This window comes from Notamacropus eugenii, chromosome 1 (assembly GCF_028372415.1).
Source record: "Notamacropus eugenii isolate mMacEug1 chromosome 1, mMacEug1.pri_v2, whole genome shotgun sequence".
NCBI classification, from domain to species: Eukaryota; Metazoa; Chordata; class Mammalia; order Diprotodontia; family Macropodidae; genus Notamacropus; species Notamacropus eugenii.
The window spans coordinates 141,653,240-141,672,635 of NC_092872.1; positions in this window are offsets into that span (position 1 = coordinate 141,653,240).

Here is a 19,396-nt window from a genome sequence, read left to right on the forward strand (position 1 = left end):
GAAGGTACCTATAATGGTAATTTGCAGCCTCATACGATATAAGGGCTTACCTTAAATGAAGAATCATGAATAGCTATTTGCTGATGGTAAAAGGATCCTCTCTCCAGGAGTTGGTGGTGCTCTAAATGTGCCTGCAGTCGCTCATTTTTGATTTGGTTGTAATTAAGCCCTTGACTGGTTGTGGCAGAAGCCAGGAGATATAATTATCCTTAAGGCTGTCAGCAGTGCTCCCATCTGATGTGCAGATAAATGGTCCATGTAGAGGCAGGCTCAAGATAAGTGGGTACATGGGATAATCAGACCCAATGAAAGGATGATTGACTCCTATAATGTCAGTGTATTTCCCTTGACATTGTGTTAAGTGCACTTGTACATGGCATTATACAAATCAATTTAAATAGATTTGGTCATTCGCCTGCCATGTGTGTACATGTGGTTCAATTAATAAAAGCTGTTTCAGAATTGGAGGCAGTCTATTTTTGCGAAGCATTTTGTAGACATTCTAATAACTCAACTTACTGGTGGAGTGAGTGAAAGCAGACTTGGGTCATGGAGTATAAATCTGAATGAAATATATGTTAAGTAGCCCTGATTCAATTGAACAAATATTTATTAAATTTCTACGTACCAGACACAGTGTTAAGTGTTAAGGATACAAGAAAAGTAAAAACAATCCCAGACCTGAAGGAGTGACCATTCTACTGGGGGCAGCTAGGTAGCATAGCTTGATCCTACCTCAGACACTCACTAGCCATGTGACCTTGGACAAGTCATTCAATCACTCAGTTTGCTCATCTGTACGATGTAGATAATAACAGCATCTATTTCGTAGGATTATTATTGTAAGGTTCAAGTCATGTATATGTACATTTTTATGTATATGCAAGCATACATATATGTGTATATGCAAACACATATGTATATAATACTCTGTAAACCTTAAGATGTTTTATGAATATTATTTTTATCTGTAGTCATTAATCAGCAACTACAAGCCAAGCCCTGTGCTAGTAGAGATATAAAGAAATATAAAAACTTCTCCTACCTGCAAGAAGCTCCCATTACAATGGGAGAGATACCATGTAAGGGATATAGTGGATGGAAGGAAATAGGGAAAGTAGCTAATAGCCAGTGGGACCAGGAAAGGCCTCCTGAAGAATGTAGGATTTAATAGCTATCATTTCTCAACCTTGGACTAGTGTTACTTTCCACTTTCTTAATCGTGACTCACATGATTATGAATGATCTTTGAGAAAGCTTATGTTCACCATAAACTGACTTATTTTTTAGTAATCTATTTTTTAGTGATCTCTGATTTCTCCTGTTGAAGGCAATTCTTTTTTCCTGTCCTGATTGACTCATCACATTCTCTACAGTGACTATTCCAGACTTCCTCTCTCTTTTCACCACCCTCTTCCCTCTCAGCAGAGCATCTTGTCTCCTTCAGTGAGAAAGTAGAGACCATCTGTCCTGAATGACTCACTTCTCCCACCTCCATACCTCAAAGCTCTTCATTGTCCACATTCTCTCTTCCTTTGCTCTAGTCTAACGGGAAAATGTGGGCCTTTTCTTTCCCAAGACTTACCTTTTTACTTGTGGCCTTAATTCAGTTCCCTCTTGTGTCCCCAGTGACTGTGCCCTCTTAATTCTTTCTTTCATCTTTTCATCATTTCACTGTATCCACTGGATGCAGATCCCTATAAATATGTTCTTCCATATACCTACAGTTCTTCCTCATCCCTGAAAAAAACTTGTCACATCGTCAGCCTGTTGTCTATATATCTCTCTTCTTTTTTACAGTCAAATTCCCAACACAGAGTTGTCTCCACTCTTTGTCTCAATGTTTTCACCTCCCACTCGCTTGTGAATTCCTTGTAATCTGGTTTTGGAATGAAACTGCTTTTGTCAGAGTTATCCACACTCTCTCTTAGAAGTATTTTGTATTATTAACAAACATCAACAAATATGAGCATATACAAAGAACAGAAAAAGTTCTATTATAGTTTTATCTTTTAAAAAAGTTTTATTACATATGTATATATGTATACACACATATATGAAACATATGACAGTAACAATACAGCCCATCTTTGAATTTCCTTCTGATCTGGTATATATCTTTTTTAAAATTTCATTCACATTAGACTTAGAATCAAGGAAAACCTTGGTTCAAATTTTTTCTCTGATGTTTACCACCTATGTGATCCTGGGAAAGTCACAAGCTCTGAGCTTATTTCCTCTTGCAAATTGTGGTTGCTATTAGATGCACAGAGGTGTTGTGAGGAAAGTGATTTGTAAACCTTAAGGTCCACAGTGTTTCTCATATCTCTTCTTCCCTCTGTTTGCTTAATAACTACTTTAGTTAAGCCTGAATTTTGTAATACCTTCCTTATTAATATCCCTTCTCTTTTTCCTTCTCAATTTTATCTTCCGCATAGCCAACAAAGTACTTTTCTTAAAGTCCAGGTCTTAGCTTGTCATATCCCTGCCTACAAATACAAACCTCTCTCTGTTTTAAAGTGAACGCTCTCTGCAACATGACTTCAACCTACCTTTTTTACTTTGTTACACATTATTCTCTTTCACATACTATGGTTCAGGAAACATTGTTTACTTGCCGCCGTCTGAAAAGACTGTTTTTCTCCCTTTGCTTTGATTGCTTCCCATAGTGGGGCAGCTAGGTGGTGCAGTGGATAGAGCACCACGGCAAGAGTCAGGAAGACCTGAGTTCACATCTCACCTCAGACACCTAACACTCGCTAGCCATGTGACCTTGGGCAAGTCACTTAACCCCAATTACCTCATCCTGGGTCATCTCCAGTCATCCTGAATGAATATCTGGTCACTGGATTCAGATGGCTCTGGAGGAGAAGTGAGGCTGCTGACCTGCACAGCCCTCCCTCCCTCAAAACAAAGTCAAGTGCCAGTCATGTCATTATTTCTCTGATGGCATGGTCTTCTTCGGCAATGAAGGACTAACCCACACATCTAACATTGTTTCCCATGCCTGGAATGTAATCTCTGCCTCTTAAAATCTCTAGTTTCCTTCAGACGACAGCTTAAGTTCCACCTTTACCTTAAGCCTTTTCTGGTCTCTCCAGTGGCTGGTGCTTCCCCATCCCCACCCATTACCTTGCATTTGTCTAATACCTACTTCTATTTCTGTGGCATAAGTTATTTCCCTTGATAAAATACAAGCTTCTTGAAGGTAGGGACTGGTTAATTTTTTTCTTCATATTCTCAACCCCTAGCACAGAACCTGGCACGTAATAGGTACTGAAAAATGTTTGTTGATTAATTGTTTTCTTCCTTCTCTTCCTCTTCTTTAGTGACATTTTTAGTAAAGTTCCAAATTTTTAGGACAGCTGTACCAATTCACAGTTCTGCCAGTGGGGCCAGTCCTATAACTTTTGAAATAATATACTTACTTTCTCTCTCTCTCTCTCTCTCTCTCTCTCTCTCTCTCTCTCTCTCTCTCTCTCTCTCTCTCTCTCTCTCTCCCTCTCTCTCTCTCTCCCTCTCTCCCTCTTTCTTTCTCTCTTTGTCTCATTCTTTCTGTATATACATAAAATGTACATATGTATGTACGTAAAATAGGTGTGAAGTGAAACCTCAGAGTTATTTTAATATATATTTCTTCTGCTGACACATAGTAAGTGCTTAAATATTTGCTGAATTGAATTGAACTGGACACAGTCTATAAGTTTTTAAAAACTTCTTTCTTCCTTCATTGTTTAAATTTTCCCCTGCATTTTACCTTCTTCCAGAGAGTCAACCTCTGTAATAAAGAATAGTTGTAAATAAAATAATAAATAGAGAATAAAGATAAGCCCACCAAAAGCCAAATGATAAATTGAAAAAAGCCTGAAAATACATATGAAACTCATGATCCGTAGTCCTCTCACCTCTGGAAAGGAGTTGGGTTGGGAAAGGTGTTTTCTTTTATCTTTGTGGACATAATTTTTCTTTGTAAATCTGCAACATTAACTTTTCACTTGTTTTGTGGTGTTTTTTTGCATTTACATTGTTGTAATAGTCCTTGCGTATATTGTTTTCTGGCTCTGCTTACTTGACCTCATGCAGGGCGAATACTTCTCTTTTTCATCCTATTAATAATTTTTTTACAGAACAGTAATATTTCATGACATTCATGTACCATAATTTGTTTATCCATTCACAAGTCAATGAGTATCCACTTTATTTCTAATTTGTTACCACAAAAATATTCCTTAAAACATTTTGGTGTATATGGGAACTTTAATCTTTTCAATCACTTCCCTGTATTATATATCTGGTGGTAGAATAAAGGTATGAACATTTCATATGGACATGCTTTATTTTTAGAATTCCAAATTACTTTTTGTAAAGGTTTTGTTTATTGATATTTTTATCCATAGCTCCACCAACAACGTACTGTTATTGTGACTATCTTCCCATGATCCCTCCACTATTGACTGTTTCCTTCTGTTTTTCATCATTGCCAATTTGCTATGTGGGATATAAAATCTCACTGTCATTTTGATTTGCATTTCTCTTATTCTTAGTTATTTGGAACATTCTTTTATATGGTTGCAATTCATCTTTTGAGAACTGTTTGATATCTTTGGCAACTTACTGGGGAACGGTTTTTGGTCGCTTATATGTATTTATCATATACATTGTTTGTCTGATTGTATTGGATACCAAATGCTTACCTGAGAAGTTTTATAAAAAGATTTTTGCTACTTGACTGCCTCCTTTCTTAATCTGGATGCATTAATTTTGTCTGTGTGTAATCTTTACAATTTCACATAATCAATGTTTTTAATTATTTTATTCCCTCTATCCGTTGTTTGGTTAAGATTATATCTCTTCTCATAGTTGCAAAAGGTATATAATCTACTTCTCTTCCAATTATTTTATGGCATGATCTTTAATGTTATGATTATGTAAACATTTTGAATTTTATTTCCAATGTGGTGTAAGAAATTGGTCTAAGTCTGCCAGATTGCCTTTTAGTTTTCTCAATAGTCTTTAATCAAATAGGATTTTCTTACACAAGTATTTATGTTTTAAGGTTTTTGAACATTGGATTTTTGAGTTGTTATTTCTGATTCTCCTTTGTGTAGTTTGTTTTATCAGTCTGCTTCTTTATATTTTGTATGTGTTCATCCTTCATTGCTGAAGAAGACCATGCCATCAGAGAAATAATGACATGACTTGCCCTTGACTTTGTTTTGAGTGAGGAAGGGCTGTTTAGGTCACCAGCCTTACTTCTCCTCCAGAGACATCTGAATCCCATGACCAGATATTCATCAGGATGCCTGGAGATGACCCAGGAGGAGGCAATTGGGGTTAAGTGACTTGCCCAAGGTCACACAGCTAGTGAGTGTCCAGTGTCTGAGGTGAGATTTGAGCTCAGGTCCTCTTGACTCCTGCCCTGGTGCTCTAACCACTGTACCACCCAGCTGCCCTTGCTTTATACTTTAGACCAGTGCCAAATGGTTCTGATTACAGTGGCTTTATAATATAGTCTGAGGTATGGAAATACTATTCTCTGTCCAACTACATTTTCCCCATGATTTTCCTTGGTATTTTAGGTCTTTTGTTCTTTTTACTGGGTTTTGTCATTATTTTGAGCTCTGTAAAGTACTGCTCTTGTGGCTTGATAGGAATAAGCTTTAAAAGTCTGAATTAACTTTGGCAGTATTGTCATTTTCATTATATTGGCCTCTCCCATCTGTAAGCACTGGGCATTCCTCCAGCTATTGAAGCTGTGTCTCGTGTCTTTGAGGAGTACTTTGTAATTGATGAATCTATACAAGTATCATAAGGGCTTTGGTAGATGGATCCCCAAATATTTTATGAATTTTGTAGCTATTTTGAACTGGAAATTCCTTTCTATTACTGCCTGTTGGGTATTATTATACAGAAATGCTGTTGATTTTTGTGTTTAGTTAAGAACCTGAGAATTTTCTGAAGTTGCTGTTTGTCTAAATTATTAGTTTTTTGCTGATTGCTTAGGATTTTCCAAATGAATCATGATATCACTCAGCAAACAGGATAATCTCATCTCCTCTTTGCCTATCTTTATGTCTTTAGCTTCTTTTGTCTTATTACTATAACTAGAGTTTCTATAACTAAATCATAGTAGGGAGTGTGGACGTTCTTAATTTACTTCTTTAATTATTGGCAAGGATTTGGTTGTTTTTCCATTGCACATGATGCTTGCTTTTGTTTTAAATAGATTTAAATAGATATCCTTCATGATACCTAAAAATATCTAAAAAGATCCTTTTGTGCCTATATTTTGTAGGACTTATGTACAAATAAAAGAGCTTTGTTAATGGCATTTTCTGCATCTATTAAAGTAATTGTGTAGTTTTATATGTTTTTGTTTTTAACATGATTGTGTTGACTGTTATTGTAATGTTGAATGGGCCTGGTATAAATGTAGTATGCAAATAAATGATTCCTTATACGATTTTCTATAGTCTACTTGACAGGATTTTATTTTATTTTTTAAAATAATATTTTATTTTTTCCTCAACTACCTGTAAAAACAACTTCTAACACATATTGTTTAAAAGTTTTGAGTTCCAAATCCTATTCTTCCCTTATTTTTCTACCCCCTTCCTGAGAGGGCAAGCAATCTGATAGAAGTTATACATGGGTACTCATGTAAAACATTTCTGTGTTAGTCATTTTGTTGAAGTAAACTTGGAAAAAAAGAAAAAAGGGCAATAAAAAATGGTATGTTTCAGTCTGTATTCAGGTGCCATCATTTCTTTCTTTGGAGACGGATACCATTTTTCATCATGAGTCCTTTGGGATTGTCTTGAATCACTGTATTGCTGAGAATGTTATTAATAGTCTTTCATCATACAGTATTGCTGTTATATTATATGCTGTCTCTCTAGTTTTGTCCATATCATTTTGCATCAGTTCATGTAAATCCAGGTATTTCTGAAATCATCTTGCTCTTCATTTCTTGTAGCACAATAATATTCCATTAAAATTACATACAACAACTTGTTCAGTCATTTCCCAGTTGATGGGCATCCCCTCAATTTCCAATACTTAGCCACCACAAAAAGAGCTGCTGTAAATATTTTTGTACATATATGTCCTTCCTCCCACTCCCACCTTTTTATCTCTTTGGGATCCAGATCTATTACTGGATTAAATGGTACGCACAGTTTTGTAGCTCTTTGGGCATAGTTCCAAATTGCTCTCCAGGAAGGTTGGATTAGTTTTCAACTCCACCAACAGTTCATTAGTGTCCCAGTTTTCCCCTGTTCCTTCCAATTTTTATCATTTTCGTCTTCTGTCATATTAGCCTGATTTGAGGTGGTATCTCAGAGTTGTTTTAATTTGGATTTCTCTAATCACTGGTGATTTAGAGTATTTTTTCATATGACTATAGATAGCTTTGATTTCTTTGTCTGAAAACTGTCTGTTCATATCCCTTGACCATTTATCAATTGGGGAATAATTTGTATTTTTGTAAATTTGACTCAATTCTCTATAAATTTGAGAGATGATGTCTTTATCAGAGATATTAGCTGCAAAAGCTACTTTCCCGGTTTTCTGCTATCCTTATTTTGGTTGCATTGGTTTTGTTTGTGCAAAGCCTTTTAAATTTTATATAATCATAATTATATATCATAATATATGATATATAATTATCCATTTTGCATTCTGTAATACTCGCTATATTTTGTTTGGTTCCAAATTCTTCCTGTATCAATATGTCTGACAGGTAAACTATTCCATGCTCTCCTTAGCAATAGAATTTCATTTAAATTTTTAAAATTTATCTTAATGATATTTAACTCTTTCTATGCTTTATTCTTTCCTGCTTTAGATATTAAGATGATTTTTTTCCTCACAAAAGTCTCTGCTTTCTTTGTCATTTTTTGAAAATAATTTGTATTGTATTAATAGCAATTATTTAAAAATTTGATAGAATTCCATGAATCCATTAGCATCAGGAATTTTTTCTTTAGTAATTCCTTGACAGCTAGTTCTACTTCCTTTTTTGAGATTAGGTTATTTAAGATATCCACTTGGTTTTATCTTTGTTTGGGTATTTTGTATTTGTGAAGGTCTCCCTCTGTTTCTTTTGTGTCCTCAGTTTTGTTAGCATATAGCAATGCATAATAGGTCCTAATAATTCTTTAATTTCTTCTGTTTTCTTTTGCAATAACATTATTTAGTTGTATTTTGCTTATTGGATTTTCTTCCTTCTTTACTCAAGTTGGCTAAAGGTTTATCACTTTTCTTAATTCCCCAACCCCCTGTTCATTTTGGTTTCTAATTTATATCTACTTACTTCTCTAAATTTCAATACTTCTCTTTTGTGCTAATTTTGTGTTAATTTGTTGGTTTTGACATTTTAAAATTGTATATTCACTTCATTAGTCTTCATCGTTAATCTGTGTTTATGGGAACAGATTTCCCTGCTTATCTCTTTCAAATAGGTCTATTTTTGCTTTTGCTTTATCTGAGATCATGATTGCTACCCCTGTCTCTCCCCGCTTTTAACCTCAGCTGAAGTATAATAGAGTCTGCTCCAGCTCTTTATTTTTATTCTGTTTGTGTCTCTCTGTTTCAAGTGAGCTTCTTGTAAATGACATGTTGTTACGTTCTGGTTTCTAATCAATTTTGCCTTTACTTCCATTTTATGGATGAGTTCATCCCTTTCACATTCACAGTTATGATTACTTACTGTATATTTCCTTCCATCCTACTTTTCCCCGTTTCTCCTTTTCTCTCTCTCTTCTTACCCTGTCCCTCCCTCCTTGCTTCTGACCATTCCCTTCCTTAATCTGCCCTCACTTTTGAAAGCTCTCTCCCCCTTCTCTTATCACCTTCCCTTTTTACATCTCTGTTGGATAAGATAGATTTCTATACCCAAATGAATGTGTTTGTCACTCCCTCTGTGAATCATTTCTGATGAGAGTGAGGTTCAAGAGTTGCTGAACTTCCCATTTTCCCCTCCACTGTAAAGTTCCTCCTTGTATGTCTCTTTTAAGTGAGATAATTTCTTTCATCTTCTCCCAGCATCCCTTTTTTTCTCACTCCTTAATTTTTTTTTGAGATCATTCCATTATAGTTGACTCAAACCCAGTGCCCTTTGCCTACAGATACTCCTTCTTACTGCCCTAATAATGACAAAGTTTTTAGGAGTTACAAGTACAACTTTTTTCATATAGAAATGTAAACGGCCTAACCTTATTGAGTTCTTTATGATTTCTTTTCCTGTTTACCTTTTTATGCTTCTCTTGAGTCTTGTACTTGAAAGTCAAATTTTCTGTTCAATTTTGATTCTTTTTATCAAGAGTGCTTGAAGTTCTTAATTTAATTAAATATTCATTTTTATCCTGAAGGATTATACTCAGTTTTTCTGGGTACATTATTCTTGATTGTAATCCTATCTCCTTTTCCTTTCTGGAATATAATATTCCCAGTCCTCTGTTCTTTAATATGGAAGCTGCTATATCTTGTGTGATCCTGATTGTGGCTCCATGATGTTTGAATTGTTTCTTTCTGGTTGTTTGCAACATTTTCTTCTTTCCTGGGAGATCTGGAATTTGGCTATAATATTTCTGGGAGTTTTCATTTTAGGATCTCTTTTAGGAGGTGATTGGTGGATTCTTTCTATTCTTATTTTATCTGCTGGTTCTAGGGCATCAGAGTAGTTTTCTTTGATTATTTATTGAATTATGATATCCAGGCTCTTTTTTTTTGATCGTGAATTTCATATAGTCCAATAATTCTTAAATTATCTCTCCTGGATCTATTTTCCAAGTCAATTGTTTTTCTGATGAGATATTTCACATTTTCTTCTATTTTTTTCATTCATTTTATTGTTCCTTGATGTCTCATGGTGCCATTAGCTTCCACTTGTCCAATTCTAATTTTTAAGGAAATTTTTTCATTCAGTTTTTGTACCTCCTTTTCCATTTGGCCAATTCTGCTTCTCTTCAGCGAATTTTGTGCCTCTTTTACCATTAGGCTAATTCTCTTTTTTAAGGAGTTATTTTCTTCAGTATCTTTTTGTGCTTCTTTTATCAAGCTGTTGGCTCTTTTCATAATTTTCTTGCATCACTGTCATTTCTTTGCCCAATTTTTCCTCTATCTGTCTTATTTGATTTTTAAGATCCCTTTTCAAGCTCTTCCAGAATCTGTTGGGCTTGTGTTCAATTCAATTTCCCCTTTAATTTGAGGCTTTACTTGTACTGTTTTGATGTTGTCATCTTTTGAGTTTGTTCCTTGATCTTCCCAGTCACCCTAGTAGTTTTTAATGGTCAAGTTTGTTTTTCTTTATTTTTCTAATCCATTTCTTGCCTTTTAACTTTATGTTTAAGTTGGTCTGTATTCCTGGGGTGGCAGGGGCACTATCCCAAGCTTCAGGTTTTTTATCCATTTGTTTTCAGTTAATTCTGAGAGTTTCTAACTTTTTGGTGCTTTGGTGTGATCCAAAGAGAGGTGTGGTTACTGTTCTCCTGGCTTGTGCTCTGGTTTTTACACAAGAATGGATATTGCTCTTTTGAAGTGTCAGTGCCAGCTCTCCTCTTGGTTCTGGAATTGTGATCAGATCCACTGCTCTCCTTTAGCCATAAGTGCTACTGTTCCTTTCTGCCTTGGTGCTGAGACTAGGGCCCCTGCTTCCTTGTGAGTGATCACAAACACTTTTCTCCATCCTGCAACTGTGACCAGGGTACTTGCTCCTCTGCAGCTACCAGGTCTAGTGCTCCTCTTCACCTTGGAACTGGAACCTAGAACTGAATAGGGGCAATCCCACATGATCCTTCACCCAGGACCAGCAGAGTTCCTTGTAATTTCTTTTTGATCGTTTGTCTGATCTACTTATTATCTTTGAGTTGAGATCTCCCAAAGCTGCTATTACAGCCTCCAAAGCCTACTGTTGGTGTTGCCACAGTGTACAAGCTGACCATTACCTCTGTGTTACAGACCTCTCTTGCCAGCCTCCTAACTTTTCTGGGCCTGGAAAAATGTCTCAATCCAATTTTTTCTTAGCTCTGCCATTCCAGAGTTTGATTTGAGGCATTATTTTAAAATTGTCTGAAAGGAAATATCAAGAGAATTGAGCTGAGTTGCTGCCTGTACTACGCAATCTTGGCTCCATTTTCTGGAATCAAGTTGTTTAATTTTAATTTGTTCTTTTATGCAGGACATATATTCTTGATTTGTTCACTTTTAACTCAATTTAAGATTTTGAGTTCTCTCTTCAACTAGCTGGGAATATTCTGCTATCATTCCATACTTGCTTGAGAATCCATGTTTTTCTGCCTCAACAGGTGGTGGTTTAATATCCTTTGTTTGGAGGTATTTGGGCTCCTTAGCTTCCTTCATGGCCATTTCCCTTTGTTTTTAATATTTTTTCTATTGATTTATCGGCTCAAACTCTAGGATTTTAAATGAGTTTTTTTTCTTTTGAAATATGTGGTAATTTTAGTATTTTCCTTATATTACTCTATCACTTTCTGACTCCTTTCTGTTTTATGACAAAATCCTCAGAGGATGAACCTTAAAGATATTATAGCCTTCTGCAGTGTTGGATTTCAATTGTAACTGGACCCAGTTGCCTGGGGGAGTGCACAAATGGGGAGTACACATCTATATTTTAAACTCCTTTATCATAGGTCTGTTTTAGCCTCCCTTCTGGGACCCTGCCCCAATTTCTTTTGTTGTTTACTTTTCTGGTTGAGTGCCATGTTGCCAAGCAGAATCTTCTTCAGTCCTTATACAGGGCATCCTCCTGCCTTTTTTAAAAAAATAATTCTCCCTCTTATGGAAGTGGGTGGGTAGAGTTGAGGTCTGTTGCTCTTTGTCTTAGCATAGCGGAGTGAGGGCAGATATAGGGTGTGCTGACAGAGATTGCAGCAGCATTAATAAAATTGTTGAGTGAATGCCACAGAACAAATTTGTTTTAGGGCTGTGTGCCTTGCTAGAGTAAGGGGGCTAGGGAGAGGGATTGTGTTAGGTATTAACATTCTCTGCTGTTAGCTCATAAACCTTCTTAGGCTTTTGGGTGTCTGGGCCTGTGCAGACAAATGTACTTGCTTTACTTCTTTCATGTAATCTCTACTTCATGGATTTGGAGAGTTAGTGAGGACTGTACAAAATGTCTAATCTTCTATCTTGTTAGTCACATGACTCAGAAGTTGTAAACATACACATTAGCTCTAGTTATATATCATATTATTCTGTATTAACTCCTCCTACAATTGCCAGGGCTGTTTTAAAGATTATTTTATCAATGGAATATCCTGTAGAAAAATTTATGGACTTTGCCATTAAGGGGTAGGATGTGGAGTGATGTATCAGTAAGCACTCCAGCATACAAAAGGGGACATGCTATCACAGGTTTTTTGATCTGCTTCTCTAAAAGGAAAAACAACTTTTGAGGGGTTAACAATCTCCTTTAATCAACACATATATCATTCACTTAGATCAGGAAATCAACACACCGTGCTTCCAAACCGTTTGACATAAGCAATACATATATCACAAATCAATAGACAGGTCCAACTATCTGACCATAGTTGCTAGAAAGGGAAGCACCAAAATCTGGGTTTTCAAAGCTGGGGAGCTCCTTACAGTCTTCCCACAGTTTCATCTGGCACACAAAGCTTCTTCCAAAAACTAAGCCCCAAAGTAAAACCTCACCTCAATAGAGTATTTATACCCTTTTTTTTTTTTTTTTAGAGCCAGAGGGCATCCCAATTCTTGAGAACTAATGCTTCATTAACAAAAGATGTGGGCCTTCCTACAAATCTTCCCTAATCAAACTCCCCTGAGGCAGCTAGGTGGTACAGTGGATTTATCCACTGGTGTTTTATCACCAATGCAGGAGTCAGGAGGACCTGAGTTCAAATCTCACCTCAGACACTTGACACTCACTAGTTGTGTGACCTTGGGCAAGTCACTTAACCCCAATTGCCTCATCTTGGGTCATCTCCAGTCATCTTGATGAATATTTGGTCACTTGATTCAGATGGCTGTAGAGGAGAAGTGAGGCTGGTGACCTGCATGGCCCTCCCTCACTCAAAACAAAGTCAAGTGCAAGTCATGTCATTATTTCTCTGATGGCATGGTCTTTGGCATGGAAGCACGAACACACACAATCAAACTCCCCTTAATGGGCAGGCCCATTAATGGGTGGGAAAGGTCTTTAATAACATTAACAATACAAATACATAATACTGTTTCTAGCTAAAGAAACTTGTTTCTGTACTTTATTCCTAGTAAAGACTCTTGGCTGATAAAGACAACATTCAATCAGAGGCATTATACTTCTTGATTATACTAAAACAAAAATAGCAAAAGATCTGGTTTTTTTGCTTGTCTTTACAGACCGTGGGAGCTATCACTGAAGTTGAGTGGCCAGGCTGCCATCACTGTACCATTAAAAGTGGCATTGAATCCACATTCTTTGCTAGAACTGTGGTAGAATCTTGTTTCTCTTTATTTGTATTTTGCCATTTCCTTCTGCTCATCCCATTTCCTTCTTTGGCAATCTATCTAGTGCCCTTTATGTTGGGTAGGGGCTTTTTTGGTTGTGCTAGTTCTTCAAGGCATCAGAAAGATCATTTGGCTTCTCTGCCACCTGAATTATGAGTTTTAGCAAGGACTAGAGGGTGGGAAGATTGTATCAGAGGTTATACTAATAGATTATAATAGAATATATGTAGAATATAATAACAGCTATTATAAAATAAGTTTATATTACCTGTGGTGACCACCTTCTGTCTCTGGAATAGTATGACTCAATGCTGGTAGTATGATAGGCTGGCAGTATGACTGGCAATGGCAGAAGTAGAGAATTGCATTTTATATCTTTTTAAAATTTAGATATCATACTTTTTAAGTTCTTATAATTAATAAAGTCATTTCTATTGCATTTTATGGTTCACAAATAACTCATTCCTTTATAATTCCTGAGCCTGAATCGCTAGATTTGTCTAGTTTAGACCTGTTCTAGAATAACAAAAGAAGGAGGTGGGATGAAGAAAAGCTTTTAAATAAAAGATGAGCATAGGGTTAGCCATACCCTTTCATTTTTTTCTTTAAAAACCAATGTTTACAGATAAACAAAAGGAAATATTAATGACTACTGGATATTTTCCTAAGGTGTAACCTTAGGTGCACCCATCACTCTGGTTACACAAGCAAAATTCATTAATATGCAAGTTAGTTGGTATGCAAGAAAATGCACCTGCCAAAGTCCCTTGGCTCTGCCAGAATGTAGATCAGCAACGATTAAGAACTCTTGTTCCACACAACAAGAAATAAAATGTACACCTGGAGTTACTCACTAATCAGTCTTAACTGGACATGAGTGGGCACCTGTAATATCAGATTTTCAGGATAGCAGGAGATGATGATTTTTATTGGAGATGAAACTATATTAAACTGTATTAGAGAAACTGTGTAAACAAAGGAGGGAACTGTCCTGCTGTAATAATGCTGAAATGTATAGCTTAAATTTCTTGATTATTAGTGAACAGATATTACTGATTCACTGAAGTTTTGTGATGTATCAATTAATAAATACTTGTTAGCAAGTGCTATGTTCCAGACACTGTACTATATGCTAGGCATTTGAATACAAAGAATGAAATGATTACCTGTACCTAGTTCTTAGGGAGGTGGCGTATATTTATTCTTTGTATTGTGTTTATTTGTTTTATATTGAGTCCAAAGCTTTTTTGGTCTGTGAGCTCAAGTTCACTCTGAAAATGCCAAAGAGCAGCTTGAATCCCTCAGAAGACATTGGAGGATTCTTCTGTTACTGGAGATGGTCCACTAGCACCTTAGACTACCTCAGGTTGCTGTGGGTGGGAGAGGACATTTTGTACCAATTTCTCTTTTTCCAAGTTTTCAGATCTGTCCTGGAAAGGTTCAGTCTAGATTCAGATCCATAGCTTTTGGCTGAAATCTGTCTGGCCTGTCATCCCTGTATTAGCTGTGACTTCTTGTCTGGCTTAAATTAGCAGGGCCTCTTATAGGACATCTGAACAAGAATGAATTTCAGAGGTCATTTTAATCCTTAACATCCTACAGATAAGAATACTGAATCTCAATGACTTGTCTAAAGTTCATGCAGAGTATTAAAGTTGGGACTTGAATCCAGGTCTCCTAATATCTAGTACAATTCTCTGACCTGTGTGTTACTGAAATTTCTCTCGACCTGCCAGAATTGTGGGCATAACAACAACAGCAAACTAAATAATAAAATAAATTAAATAGTAAACTGTCATAATAAAATAAATTTAACCATGCTTTAAGATTTTCAAAGCATTTACTCTCTTCATAGATGCTTTGAATTTTAAATAACTGCTCTAACCTTACTTGCTCAGGTCCACATAGATGGTGTTCTTTCAGAACTACATTTTTCTATACTATTTGCCTTGTAGCATAGATGCTTAATGAATGCTTATTGAATTGGATTGAATAGCTGGGATCATTAATTGCTGGGATGATAGAAGTTGTTTTAGGACTTGAACAAACATCACTTCTATATTTTAGGTTGCTCTGACATAACCTGGTTGTTTCCTGGGGTAGAAAACCAACATATTTTTCTGTATCAAATTTCTCCATCTTCTCAGGAGAGTAGATTTCATTGTGATACAGGAAGTGGGTTCTTGGCATGCATACCAAAGACACATTTTCTTTAACTATTAAAAATCACTGTGAAGCAAGTAGCAAGCTAGAAACAAGGAAGATAATGGCACTCTTATACTCTGTTCTGGTCAGATCACATCAGGAGCATTGTATTATATCCACATTTTTGGGAACAAAATGGACTGAGCACAAGGGAAAGTGACCAGAATGATGAGAGGTCTAGAGACAATGTCACATACGAAGGAACTGGGAACATTTCAGTCTGCAGAAGACAGGAGAGATGTGAAATCTGACTTCTAGTATTTGATGAGCTGTCATGTGAAAGAACAACTAGATTTGTTCTGCTTGTCTCCAGAGCCAGAACTAGGAACACCTAGGAAAGTGTAGAGGGCTAGATTTCAAGTTGATTTAAGGAAATAACTCCACATGGGTCAGTTTTAATGAATAGGAATGGGCTGTCTCTGAAGGGAATGAATGAGTTTTTCACTCCTAGAGGTGAAGAGATGGGATGACCATCAGCTGGGGATGATAGAGATGATTTCTGTTTAGCTATGGCCTGGACTAAATTACCCATCCAAGGACCCGTTGAATTCTGAAGTTCTATGTGTCTAGGACAGTGATTTCTCATTTTTGGCTCTGTGTTATGGGAAAAAAAAACATTAGCATTATACCTGTTTCTTTTCTTGAACTATGGTGATGGCAGTTCTAGCTTGTAAGTGCTATACAAAAGCAAATGCAAAGTGCTTGACTAAGTTGGTGCTTTATACTCATTTATGGACCTGCCAAATGGAAATCAATACTGTATATAGCTTGTGCCCCTGAGGTTTTCTCTCGGAAGAAGTAACTTTGTGATTCAGCTAAGTTGGCACAATAGTTAAAACTGTTGATGGGCCAGAACAGTGGCATAACTTTGAATACCAGGTCTCCAAGCAAAATCTAGAACTCTTTCTTCTCATGCCTGTCTCCCTCTAATAGACTGTCTCCAGACAAACGTGCTGCTTGTATACTCTGAGCAGCCTTCTCCTTTCACAGGTCTTTAACCTTCCAGGCATTTGCTAAGCCTCGGGCAACAAATATCTTCACCTATCCTTTCCACACTTTAAAATGCAGCTGTCTCCTCCTCTTACTTATCACTCCATCCCATTATTTTATTTTGCTAAGACAGTTATTAATCCTCTCCCCCTTCCTCCAAATACACTCCTGGGACATCTATCTAAAGGATTTAGAGACAAAAGGTGACTTTAGAGTTCATCCACTTCAGTTTCTTCATTTTACAAATGAAAAAATTTTGCCTAGTTTCCTTCAGGTCCCAACTAAAAGCTCATCTTCTACAGGAAGCCTTTCTCAACCCTCTTAATTCTAGAAACTTCCATCTTTAAATATTTTCTATGTATCTTTTATATAACCTGTATATACATGTTTGCTTGTTCATTTTTCCCACTAGATTATGAGCTTCTTGAAGGTAGACAGTGATAAAATGCCTTTCTTTTAATCTTAGTGCTTAGCACAATGCCGAGGGGTGGGGAACCTGCAGCCGAGCACATGGTGTGAACTTATTCTATGCTTGCTAACTGAAATGAGGAAATTGAGGCCTATAGAAGTGAAGTGAGTTGTTCAAGGTCATAGTAAGTAAGAGAATTTAAATCCAGGTCTTCAGATTGCAGATAAGGTGTTCCTCTCAGAGAGGCAGAGTTCCAAACAAACAGGCAAACCTGAGAGTCCATCAGGTGGTTTCTTTCTGACCACAGGCAGGTCTTTAGCTAGTGATGACTTAAAGTGTCATTCTTGGGTATTCATAGTAGGGGCACCCAGCAGTTAAAACAATCTCAGGACTCCTTTTTTTTTTTTCTAATTTGGCTGCTTTTACTCCAAAGACTTTCTTGTTTTTATTTCCCTACCTCTCTGAGAGTGGTTTAGCTATTTGATTTTTTACATTTTGTGTAACTTTGTTTTGTGTCATTGTGTTTTCCTTTTTCTTTCTCTATGCCCCTCAAAAGGAAGACAAAACACACATGATTATATACTTAGAAGAAGAGTGAGCCTTTCCAATTTGGCCTTAGGTATGAGGCAGTTTGTTATCAATCCCTGTGTTTGGCATTTGAAGTCCTGGTTCCAACCTACTTTTCTGTCTTTCTTACACATTGCTGTACTTAAATTCTGGTACACCAAAACTGACCTACTTGCTATTTCTCACATACAAAACTCCATTTCCCAAATCTGTGTCTTTGTACTGTCTGTGCTCCATACCTGGTGTGTACTCCCTCCTCTTTGTTTCTTCTTAGAATTCCTAGTTTATTTCAAAACCTAACTTCTGTCACTCCAATCGTTAGTGTCTTCTCCACCTCTCTCTCCCCCAAGGAAAATTTATTTTGTAAATATATATATTTATGTACATGTTAACTTCTTTGATAGAATGTAAGTTTCTTGCGGGCAGAGACTATGGCCTGGAATAAATGACTCATCCAAGGACCCATTGAATTCTGAGATTCTATGTGTTTAGGACAGTGATTTCTCATCTTGGTTCTGTGCTATGGGAAAAACCCATTAGCATTCTTATTTCTCTTCAGCCTGCACCCTGGTTCCCAGATTCATTTGCTTTTTGGCATTAGTTGAGTACACTTTTAGAAACACAGTAGAAACCTAAAAATCATTGATGATTAACTGATTAATCATGGAAATGCAGAGTTAAGTTATCTCTGTAATCTTGTAGCAATCTTGGAGAACGTTAATTTTGGAGTTACCATAGTATCCAGTCCAGGGCATCTAGTGCATCCAATCCTGGCTCACTGGGAGGAGGTAAGATTCAGAATCGAATATGTTGTTGTTGGAGATATGAAATGGTATTATTATTTTGGAAATTAATTTGAAATTCAGCAAAATAGGCAAAATTATTCATAACTTTTGAAACAGAGTCATTTTTATTAGGCTTATACCCCAAGGAAACCATTAATAGAAAAAAAGACCCCATATACACCACAATTTTTATAGCAGTGCTTTTTGTGATAGCAGAGAATCAGAAATAAAGGAGATGCCCATCAATTGGTCAATGGCTAAACAAAGTGTGACACATGAATGTAATGGAATAATGTGTTGTAAGAAAACACTAAATACAGTGACTACAACAATGTAAATGAATAAAAACAACTACACACCCCCAAATCAAAAGTGAACGTAATAAAATTATAAATGTCAAGATGTGAAAAGATGCTTTTATCCTACCTCTTTGTGGAGGTGGGAGGTCCACAGGTGTTACACATTGTCCTTATTTTTGGACCTTTTCAGTGTAGAGATCAGTTGTGCTGATTTTTTTTCCTGTCTAGAAAATATTATTTGTTAAATAGAATGGCTTTTGGGGAGGAGAAAAGATACTTAGGGTTATGATGATGATGATGTAAAAAACAAAAGATATTAAAAACTTATTAAAAATGGACATTGAAATACAAAGATAACCAGCTAAAATATTTATTTGCTTAAAAAAGCTTGTAAACTCAAGATGAGTAGGGGCTGCTTTACCCTTTTGTTTGTTTCTCTGGTGTCTAGTATGATACCTGGCAAATGGCAGATGCTTAATAATGTTGATGGATTGATTGGTTCTCTTGTAATGGGTTAGGATTTCTCTGCTACTACCACATATCAATCTGTAGGTCATGTCTGTTTGTATTAGGGGACATGGTAGAGCAGGCTTCTCATGGAGTAATAGTTACAGCTATAATGTAGTCAGTCACCTGGATCAACTCTGGGATTATAATAAAAAATGAAA